This window comes from Dermacentor andersoni, chromosome 1 (assembly GCF_023375885.2).
Source record: "Dermacentor andersoni chromosome 1, qqDerAnde1_hic_scaffold, whole genome shotgun sequence".
In the NCBI taxonomy this organism is placed as follows: Eukaryota; Metazoa; Arthropoda; class Arachnida; order Ixodida; family Ixodidae; genus Dermacentor; species Dermacentor andersoni.
Window position 1 is genome coordinate 285,851,371 of NC_092814.1, and position 11,430 is coordinate 285,862,800.

The window sequence follows — 11,430 nt, forward strand, 5'->3', positions numbered from 1 at the left end:
GCGCAGGTCAAGATAGACGTTGAAAGGGCCACCAAGGAAATATCCACGGACCTTAGGACCCCCAGGATGGACGCGCGCCTGGCGCATCTCCTGGAGGCCAAGAGGTCTGGGCTGGAGAGGTGGAAAACGCAAAGGTTAAACCGCAGGCTGAGAAAGAAGATCGCGGAGCTTAATCGCAGCATAGAGGCACACTGTCTGGAGCTCAACAGGCAACAATGGAACGAAGCCTGCTCGGCAGCATACGGGCGAATGCGCACGGGGGAAAAATGGAACCTTCTTAAGCACCTGCTCGATGATAAACAGACCAAGGGTAATCAGAGACTCTCCGTAGATAGACTTGTGCATAAGCAAAAACAGGAAGGTCATTCCGATACGTCCCTTCTCCGAGACCTGGCAAGGAAGTATCTTCCGGTAGGAAAGGATGAACTAAGGGAATGCCCTCAATACGTGGGGGAGGACGCCCCAAAGCTCGATGATCCGTTTTCTGAGGCAGATATCAGGGAGGTGCTCTACAATCTCAATGGTAGGTCGGCCCCTGGGCCGGATGGCATAGCCAATCGGGTTTTGAGGAACCTGGACGACCGGTCCATTAGCACCATTACAAAGGAAATCAACAAGGTATGGGAGGAAGGTAGTGTTCCGGACTCGTGGAAGCAGGCGACGGTGGTACTGATTCCTAAGCCTGGAAAGCCCGCAAGCCTGGACAACCTCCGGCCCATTTCGCTAACGTCATGTTTAGGTAAGGTTGCCGAGCACGTTATACATAACAGGATCTCAAAACACATAGAGCGGGAGGGGTTGTTCTCGTACAATATGGTAGGGTTTGACCATCTCTTTCAACGCAGGACGTCATGCTACTGCTAAAAAGACAGGTTATTGACAACAGGACTAGAGACGTCAGGGGCATTCTTACACTAGACTTGTCCAAAGCCTTCGACACCGTGTCGCACGACTTCATCTTAAATGAGATTTCGGCATTGAACTAGGGAGGTAGATTTTTCGCGTTTGTGGAGTCCTTCCTGACGGGCAGGACGGCGGTCGTCAAGGTGGGGCAGACCAAATCAGAACCATTCCCGCTAGGAAACAGAGGCACGCCACAAGGGGCGGTGATCTCCCCCCTCCTATTTAACATTGCAATGCACGGACTCTCGAAGCGGCTGGCCGCCGTGCCAAACGTGGGACACGCGCTGTACGCCGATGACATTACGATCTGGTGTCCGGGAGGCTCGGAGGCGGCCGTGGAACAGACGCTCCAGGAGGCCTTGGACGTGACCCAGTCCTTCCTGGAGGGCCCGGGTCTCCAACTCTCCCCGACGAAGTTAGAGCTCATGTTATACAGACCGGCAAGGCAGGGGGTTCGGGGGCTCGTGCCGCCCGAGCAAATCCACATAGATGTATACACGCGGGACGGCCAGAAGATCCCCAGGGTGAATTCGATTAGAGTTCTAGGATTGTTGCTCGATGCCAGGGGCTGTAATGCCAAAACCATTGCGCATCTGACCATCAAAACCGAGACTATTCTCAGATTAATCATGAGAGTCTCCAATAAGAAGGGGGGCCTAGGCGAGGACAACCTACTTAGGATGCATCACGCTTTTCTTATGAGCCACATCAACTATGTGGTCTCGGCCCTGCAGTGGACAAAGACTGAAAGGGACAAGCTTGACACGTTGATGCGGAAAAGCGTCAAGAAGGTACTGGGTATTCCGATCACGGCGAGCACGGACAGGCTAATGCAGCTCGGCGTTCATAACACGACCCTCGAACTCATAGAGGCGCAACGAGCGGCGCAGATCACGAGGCTTTCGCGCTCCAGCGCCGGTAGGCGCCTCTTGGAGGCTGCGGGCTTGCAGCCACGTTACAGTCACAGCGAGGTGGTTCAGCTGGACGAGAACTCCAAAGGGGCCTACGTCGTCAGCCCCTTCCCTAGAAACGTTCACCCGCAACATAATGCGGGCAGGCGAGCAGCTCGTGCAGGGCGATATTGAAGAAAACGGTCGGCATGGAAGCCTTCGTGGACGCAGCTCAATATGGGCGCACCGGTAAATTGACGGTCACGGCGGTCAGCGAAAAGGGCGAGCTCCTATCTGCGGCCTCGGTAGGCGCTGTGACGGCCGACGTGGCAGAACAGGTGGCGGTGGCGCTGGCGATGCAGGATTCAAAAAGGCCGTATATCTACACTGACTCACGCGCGGCCGTCAGGGCTTTCGCTTCGGGAATGGTTGCGAGACAGGTGGAGGCGATTCTGAAAAACAAGTCCAGAACTAATTGTGACCCCGTGCATTATATTATATGGTTCCCAGCTCACATGGGCGACAACGTGCTGCCGGACCGCCCGAACCCCAATGAAATTGCTCACCACCGTGCGCGAGAATTAACGCGCCGCGACGGCGATGGGGCTACATTGGATCCGGAGGAGCTCGGCCACAGCGACGCCTTATTAACCTTTCACGAGATCGTCTCCCATTATAAAGAGGAACGCAGGCGCTTCCCGCCTCCACATCCAAATCTATGCAGATCACAATCGATCCCGCTTAGGATGCTTCAGACGAGGTCGTATCCCTCGCGAGGTTTCTTAAGCAGGATTTATCTAGAAATTGACCCACAGTGCCCGGATTGTGGGGAGGTTAGCACTCTACCTCATATGCTCTGGCAGTGTCCTGCGTTACGGGATACGTCCCTCACCAGCGAACGGGACTGGGACGAGGCCATATCTAGTACGCAACTCAAGCTCCAGTCCATGGCCGTCCAGAGGGCCCGTGAAAGAGCGGAGAGGCTTGGCCTCCCGATTCCGACATACGAGCAGCCAGCGGCGAGCCGGGGGCCCCAACGGGTCTCCACCGGCTAGTCCCTCAGGACCTCAATAAAAGTTCATTGTCTGTCTGTGCATTGTGCTTTCGATTCGCAGCATCAGTAGTGTGCATACATACGCAGCTGAGTGTTAGTTTCGCAACTTGCAGCTTAAGGTGCCTTAATGCTGGTGTTCCTAGATGAAGCTTAAAACAGTTTTTATTTGCTGCAGCTACGCATAGTCAGTTTCGGAACCCTTTCACGTCTTCGCCACCTTGTGCCTCTGAACTTCATGGTAACAACTCTCATGACAGGATGGTGACCAGTGAAAAGAAACATGGCGCTGACTAACAACAATTTCTTTTATGCGTCGACGTCAATATATATTGGAAATACAATCAGCAGAAGGGACACAAATGAAGAGGTACATACGATATCACCACTAACAAGGTGATGTCATGTGCAGGATAGGTACATGATTTCATTGCGATGTAGCGGTCACTGCAAGATCTGAAACTACACACCAATGCTTTCAGAGTGCGGAGTTTTACGAACATATCGTTATCAACGCGAAACGGTAACTATCTTGCAAACTACACACCGATGCTTTCAGAGTGCGGAGTTTTACTAACATATCGTTAACAATCAACGCGGAAAGGTAACTTTCCAAACCTTCGTCATCCATAAAAAATGGTCAAAACGGTGCCAGTGTACCTTCGCGCTCGCTACAGCCCAATGAAATCATGCGCCTATTGAGCACGTGAATTTCCTCTGTTAACAGCGCTATCGTACGCACAGTCGCGGACAAAAGTTACCGACCCCTGCAAGTGCACGTCGAAAAGCCTGGCAGTGCCACATGGCGCCAAACCGTTCAAGCTCGTGTGACGTCAATTCCGGCGCAGTAACCATGTACGAATGTCATTTCAACGATTAATATACGAACGCACATGAGCACCGCGACGGAATTGACATCACACGAGCTTGAGGGGCGTGGTGTCAGGGGGCGCTGTGATGCTCTTCCGCATGCACTCGCAGGAGTAGGTTACTTTTGCTCACGACTGTATACCGGCTCGTTAGTGTCCCTTTCGCTGCTTGTGCTTTGAGTATATATTGACGCGATAATAAATAATAATTGGTTGATAGTTAGCGCCATGCGTGCCTCCTCCCATCATCCTTCTGTGTTTAGCCCTGTAAACCTCAACTTGTGATTAGTACATAAAAAACTTTTGGCACTGGCCCTGTTTCGATGCAAGCCATTTATTTTTAGTCATGTGCATTCAAACACTCTCACTTTCTAAATAGTCCCCCTCGCAAGCAATATAGCTCTTCCAGTATCCCTGACATTTTGCAAGTATGTCCTGGACGTCTTTCTTCCAGAAAGGGTCTAGCATCATTCTGCGATGCTAGCGTGATTTAAGCGATCGTGTTGAAGTGGCGACCTTTCACCTGGATTGCTTTTTTTATATAGGAAGACTGCGAAATAAACGCGAACTAAATCTGACGAATGACCCGGCTTTCACATAGGGGATCGTCACAAGCAACAGAACAGGTGCATAGGTAGGACCCTAAGACAAATGAACTCTCGTCGCAGTGGAAAAATCCAACTTCTCTACGACGGAAAAGCGCTAGGCATGTATGCAGCTTGACGAAGTGCATACTCATCGTGTTGTTCGGCATTCAGAGTACTGTGTATCTAGAGTTCATCCCCTATCACCAAGCAAGGAACAGCGAGCTCTAGAGCGTAGCTTTAGGGTCTCTGGCGGAGGCCATTTGGAGAAAACGGCCCAATCTAGGGTGCACGCAGATCTGGATGCTGCACAACGACAATGCATCCTGTCCCACGTCACTTCGCGCACGCGAGCTTCCCACCGGAAATGACACAGTTTCCATCCGACTTGTCTGATATAGCTTCCACTAATTTTGCGCGTTTTCCAAATTGAATCAAAAGACAACATTTTGGCACGATCTACTTCCTTACTAAAGCTTGGATCGGAGAAGGGGCCTCGAATCCTTCCCGATAAAAGACGGCCAGAACGTGACCGCAAATTGTCAGTAACGTTGGGAGCGCTGTATTGCTGCGCAGTAGGACTACTAAGAAAGTGACAGTGCATTCTCACAGATAAATTAATGTCTTCAATATAGATTCAGTTCCGAAAGATTTCGATAGTAGCTACGTACCAATCAGCCCGATTCAACGCGCTACTGCAATCGCGTGCCTGCTCCAAGTGAGTCTCTCTTCTCATCGGGCCAGCGGCAAAAGCCACAACACGTAGAAAGTTCATCGAGTGGTGCAGTCACGAATCAGTGCGTAGACGTGCGCGCATGTGCGCTCAGACAGCTTTTCCGCCTTGAATGACGTCTCGTGCAGGGCTCGTGCACGCGGGTTCGACGGAAAAAACGAGAAGAGCGGGCCCGCAGAATTGAATATGAAAATGGGCAAGCGTAACCTACCAATGCGTGCTTACTTAGAGCAGTTTAGCACATAGTCATATGCTGCCGTGACGAGCTGCTTCCAGGGAGACAAACACGTGCGCATGCGCCGTTGTAGCTTCGCATGTCCAGACGGCCGCTGCAAGTAGCTCCCCATATTAAGAATCGCAATATGCAGAACATATTTATTTCGAGCGGTAATAAATGTTGTCTTTACAGATTCTAAGTGGTACAGACGGCACTCAGACGAATTTGCGTTCCGACACCGTGATCAGCTCCCGCTAAGCACTACAAGTGCATTTTTCGTAGACGCTGACGCACTTTTAATCCTTCGATGCAGAGCAACACCATATTGCAGCAATGCCCCATTATCGTTTGCCGGTGACAGTAGCCATCCAGGACCTGTGTAATAGCAAAATCTTCAGCCTGGTTTCATGGTGCTGCCGCTTTTTTAAGCTTGCTATGGAGAATGTCCCAGAAAAACGGAGCCTCCCTACAGTCTACAAAAAACTGATCAATCTTTCCAACATGCGGACACAAACGGCAGTGTTAGATATCACACCATACGTAATTCGTTTCCTACCTTTAAAAATCCTTGTGATCCACCATATGACACGTTCACGTTACTTGTCCTACACAGTCTGCGGCGCAATAGAATGTACGACACGCACGCTGGATCAGCGCGAAGCACTCGGTCGTTTTTTCGGCAATCTGCTACTTACGTTCGTAGTGTGCATGCTGCACAAGAAATACCCCGGGCTGCATGTCTTTATCGGACGCTTGCACGTGCTTGCGTGACTTTTGAAGGTGTTTTCAGTCGCCTTAGATTTCTGTAGCGCTTTGTTTTTCTTGCTTTTACGAAAATGCGGCGCTCATATTGTCACGTGGTGGAGACGTTAAGAACACAGTAGCAATACTGTGAAAGGCAAAACTAGATTTTATTGGGCGAACCTGTGCCCACAAAACAGGCTACACTTATAGCACAACGAAAGCGGCGAACACAGTCGGCGATCGTCGAAAAATCTGATCAGCGGGCCAAGCGCGTCGGCTTTTATACAGCAGTCGTCGAACGTTCCAGACTAATCGTTGGGACCCGCGTGCCTTCCACAAAGTTCTACACCATTCGCGTCACCCGATGAAATCTGATAACACAAGGTTCGGCGACAACAGACAGCCGGATAGAAGCATCGATAACTTTCCAGAAACTTCGGATGCATGCAGGCGCGTCCCGCGCTGTGCGATAACATTTGTTAGGCGGCGAAACGTGGTCGCCCGATAAAGATAAGTACACGTGTCAATATTATAAAGAAAATAAAAAGCACAGCCGAAAAGCGCCGGGCTCGTGATGATGGGGTGGTGGGTTAGAATATCGTTGTGAGAATTTTTTTTTACAGCAAAAGCTAGATATGACTAACCTTCCGTAGTTTTCTCGGTGTCCGGCAACATAAACGGACTTAGCGATTTCCAACAAACGCATATGGGTGAAGTGCGGCGGCGCAAATGTCAAATTTCGGTACAGATTAAAACGCTCGCGTGAGCAATTGCGTGACATCAAGGTTACCGCCGTATATAAGCAGGAGAGCTATTTGCGCTAAAAACAGCTGCGTTATTGATGGGGCGGACACGTGTAGTTCGTGCACCCGAAGAACAACATGCGTACTAGGAGCGCCGGAGGGAACAGCAACGAGAACGTAAACGGCGCCGGAGCGAAATGACCACCGACGAAGAACTTTCCCGCGATGCTGAACGAAAACGACCATCGCGAGCCCGGGCACCTCAGAACGAGCAACGACGCCAGACTCGCAAAGCGAAAAATGACAACCAGTGACAACAGTCAAAGCTCTCATACGAAAAGCAAAGTGCTTTTACGTCCATTCCATTCTCACAGCTTGGAATGATTGTCATTTTTGCAAAGGTTGCTGGATTATTGATTTACTCGTTTGACTTCTGCTCTACTCGTTCTTTTGTCTGGAGTTTTAACACCCCGTCTTACATGGAGGATTCCGGCCAAGGGGAGCGAAGGGGCCCGTTGCGTTGCCCAAGGAGAGGGAGGTGAGGGGGGGGTGGGCGTTAGGTAGAAGGCACTGTTGCGACCGCAGACCAATGAATAATGACGCGTTGTTACGTTGTTACTGTGCGACCCAGTGAGACGCCCCCCTCCCCCCTCATCCACTGACTAACAAACACCTGCGCACATAACACGCGGTGGAATAAAAAGGGGGCCCCTCTATTTAGCAGTGACAAGGCCTGTCACAATAGTGTAGACTACTATGGCGGGTCCCCTCACCGCAGTGAGCACCGTTCTGCTTACAGGGGCTCCACGAATACAAAGAAGAAGAAGAAGGGCATAGCGGGCTGTGATGGCAGAACAGCTGCTTACGACGAAACTTGAGAAGCCGAAGGAGCGCACTTTGGTGCTGTTACCAATCTCGACAGACCCGCGCTCCATCACGTTCGTGGCCGGCAAGTGCGAAGGTGCCCACCATTGGGAACAACCGGCCGTCGTCGAATCCGTGGCTCGACAGCAAGCGTCGGGCGACACGGGTGACGAGCCTTCGACTGGTCCGTTGCCTTCTACATCGAATCCAAGGTTCGTGCATATAGGGGCACTCGCTCTGCAGGCAGAATAAACAACGCAAAAGATCAATGGAAAAGGCGAGAAGGCAAGAAAAAGTCATTCCTCTGCAAGCAGTGGCGTAACCAGAAATATTGTTCGGGGGTGAGTGGGTGGTGGGGGGGGAGGGGGCTCACGTTTCAGCTCGGCCTCCTCCTCACAGAATTTGTCGGGGGATCAAATACATGAATAATAAGTGCATTGCCATTGCCAAAGATGCTGCAAACGAATTCTTGAACGCTACGCACTGTCAAGACAATTAAAATGTGTATTTATTCATTAAAAAATGTAAGAGTACGTGCCAATATTTCTGCAAGATAGCAATGATAGCAATGCTTCTATGTTTTTGACTATATAATAAGTGAAGAAAATATCACATGAACTTAAGAACTACATCAGTTCGAAGCCAGCAAAGCAGTGCATCGCGCTTATATGGAAAACGTAAAGGCCATGAAATGAACAAGTTGAGAACAAAAATTTTTATAAAGCTTTGTTTTTCAAGAACCTTGTTTACGTTTTTGTGCTTATGCAACTGCTAGGGAAATTTTTTAATGGCGATGTTCTTCGTTAGAGCAGCTGTCACCGGTCGTGTATTAGAATAATTGCACCGAAATTATAGTCGCAAGAGAGAGAACATTTAGAAAGCAGGAGTTCTGCAAAATATACATACAAATACGAAGACACAATCGAGTATTCAAATGCGAAGATACAGCTTGATAAAGGGCAACAAAGCTTCACTGGAAACAAAGCTCACTGCTGCGTGTATTTCACCATTGCTTAATAACACTTACGTAAGTAGCTCTCCGATACAACAAGCGCATGCGTTCACATGTTCTCAAACAAAACTATTGTGTGGAGCCTTGTCTGTGGTAATGCAACGCAAGATAAATGCTACGTTGCAAGACTCTTTGGCAATATCGCTAAATTCTAGTGAGTTGTGACCAAAGTGCCATGCAACATAGCATTTATCGTGCATTGCATTACCACAAACATGGCTGCACACGATAGCTTTGTTTGAAAACATATGTGAATGCATATGCTTGTGGTATCGGAGAGCTAGATAAGTAAGAGTTAGTAAGTGATGTCAAATGCATGCAATTTGTTTGGCTTGCAAAACAAAATAAACTGGTCACTACTTACTAATAGTTTTCTTTTGAGTGTAACAACATGACTCTTGAAAGGTTGCTCATTCTGCAAAGGTTTATACAGTGAAATATAGAAATATTTGGGCGGATTTGAGGTATCACCTGGCCCAACGTACTTCCAGCACCCTGTCTCAACCTCGCCATTCCTGGCACTCTCCAATATACAGTATGTCTGACTGCTACAGTAGTCAAGTGCTTTGCAGCTGCGGGAAACCGAGGGTTAAGGGTTGATTGCGCGAATCCAGGTTTTTAACATAGTACCTCCTCTATACGAGGTCGACACCATGCCACTAGACCACTGCAGTGCTGCTGTCATCCTAATATTAATTACTCATCGTATACACAAACTATGCGGCTGGTTCAGCAAAACTTTAGGAAGATAGGACGTGAACTGAAACATTGACATACACACAAAGCGCAGACTTCCAACTGGCTTTATTTTGTGAAGGCAGGGAATTTATAAGGTTCTTCATAATAGCGAAACAAGGAGCAATCGCAAAGAATCGCGCACGAGACAGCTACAAAAAATAACTAGGCCATGTTTGCAAAAAGAGCGCGGGAGAGTCCTAAAGTGCCCATTTAATAATTTTATTTCTTTCCTTGAAAATCTCCCTTTCCAGTGCAAGAGATGCGACAGAAAAAGCTGCTTGCCTTATCTGGAACAGACTAAACTCCTTTTGAAGGCAAAGCCAAAAACAGAAAGACAAGGCATCAAGGCATTCCACATCGCTAAAAGGGCTGACAACTGCGTTAGCTCTCCTTCTTTATCCCTATGAAGGAAAGAAATATAATTCTTAGATGGGCACATTAAGACTCTCTTGCGCTCTTAATGCCCCCGTGGCCTTGCTATCTTTCGTCGCTGCCTCGTGCACGATTTCTTTGCCATTGTTCTTTGTTTTGCTATTCTGAAAAACCTTCTAAATTCGCTGCCTTCACGAAATAAGGCCAGTTGGAAATCTGCCCTTTGTGTGTGCATCTATGTTTCTGTTCACACCCTGTCTTCCTCCCGCAGTTTAAAATTTTGCTGAAGCTATGAACTGGCTATCCGAACAACATGCCTTACTTCAGCATACAGCAGTGCTTGTTGGTGAAAGTGCACAAAATGCCAGCTCAAGTGACCACCGCATGTGTCTGCTCTTCCGTGTTATGATGTAGCTCAGCCTTGAAGTGTATGTGTAATTTCAATACTGGCTACTATATTTTAACTACTAATATAATCTCTATTTTCATCTTACAGCCAAAGAGAGTAACCTCGTACTACATTCTGAGCATTGCTACAGTGTAGCAGGATCTCTGTCTAATGCACTGGCCTCTACCACCAAATGCCTGAGAAATTAAAAAGTTATGTAGATCCCAAACACTGTGGGGATTTATGTTACAGGAATCATTTTGCAGGTAAATGCCTATGTAGCATTGGGTAAGATTCTGCCAAACCATTGCAGTGTTGACCAACGGGTTTGTGTATGTCGAGTGATTCCATGTATTGCACAAGCTTTTTCAGAAGAGTACGAAGGCAAAGGCATGGTGGTAATGTGAAGGTTTCTTTGCCTCTTCGTCCCTATTTTGGGGTGACTGCTTTTTTGCCGAGTGGAAAACCTGGCTTAAGTGGTATGCGCAAATGGGTATGTGCCTATTCTTGGCCTATCTTCTAGAATGGGTATGTGTCACTGCGACACAAGCCTTACATGTAGTATTATAATAAGTGTCATACGTCTCTGTGTATACACCTCTTGTCAACGTTCTCCACTCAAAAAGCACCATATCACCTTCATCCTCACTAAACAACAGCTACAGATGGTAAGAGGGCTTCCCTACATAATATGCTTGCAACATCTGCTACTGCTAGCTTGCCAAGGCAAACACGCTCTCCATCATTTGGATTGCAGCAATGCATTAGATATGCATGTTTCATAGATTCTGATTAACCGCTTTACATAGATTCTAACATGTTTGTTGGATCTGCAGTTTTTTGTACTCTAGTGAAGAAACGTTACAGCCTAAAAGTAGTACAATGTTCCACAGTGTCCATGTTGTGCTAGCTGCTACAGTGCGTGGACTTGGAAATGTGAGCGAATCCCGAAGGTGGTGCAGTCTGACAAAGCACCTCAAAGTCCTGCCACAAAGGAATAATGGGAGAGACTGGCATGCCCCCTCTTTGATAAGTGACTTCTATATGCACACATGCTCCGACACATATTATGCACAGTCATACATGCGCCACTATCCAATACACCGAGCTATGCATTGGCGAGCGAGAAGTATGTGCACGACAGTTGCCAAATGGTTAGAGCGTCGGGTTGTTATGCTGGGAGACAGGTTCGTGTTCACTGTCAGACATATTTTTGTTTTGAATGCAGAAGACCAAAACCAACCGGGACATAAAATTGCCTACTGCAAAGTGCTTGGTATGAAGGAAGAATTCTTTGCACTAAAAATGCCAAAATGTAGCAA

The 11,430-nt window shown here is 48.3% G+C and overlaps 2 long non-coding RNA genes across 2 annotated transcripts in view; one reads left to right on the forward strand and one right to left on the reverse strand.

The window, feature by feature from the left end:
• The first annotated feature begins 6,152 nt into the window (after nt 1–6,152).
• Nucleotides 6,153–11,430, forward strand: part of LOC129381083 (uncharacterized) — a 10,046-nt gene continuing 4,768 nt past the window's right edge. Inside the window, exon 1 of the long non-coding RNA XR_011892281.1 lies at nt 6,153–7,810. This is a non-coding gene — a long non-coding RNA (uncharacterized lncRNA). The remainder of the gene's footprint in view (nt 7,811–11,430) is intronic.
• Nucleotides 7,748–11,430, reverse strand: part of LOC129381084 (uncharacterized) — a 6,582-nt gene continuing 2,899 nt past the window's right edge. Inside the window, exon 3 of the long non-coding RNA XR_008609313.2 lies at nt 7,748–7,835. This is a non-coding gene — a long non-coding RNA (uncharacterized lncRNA). The remainder of the gene's footprint in view (nt 7,836–11,430) is intronic.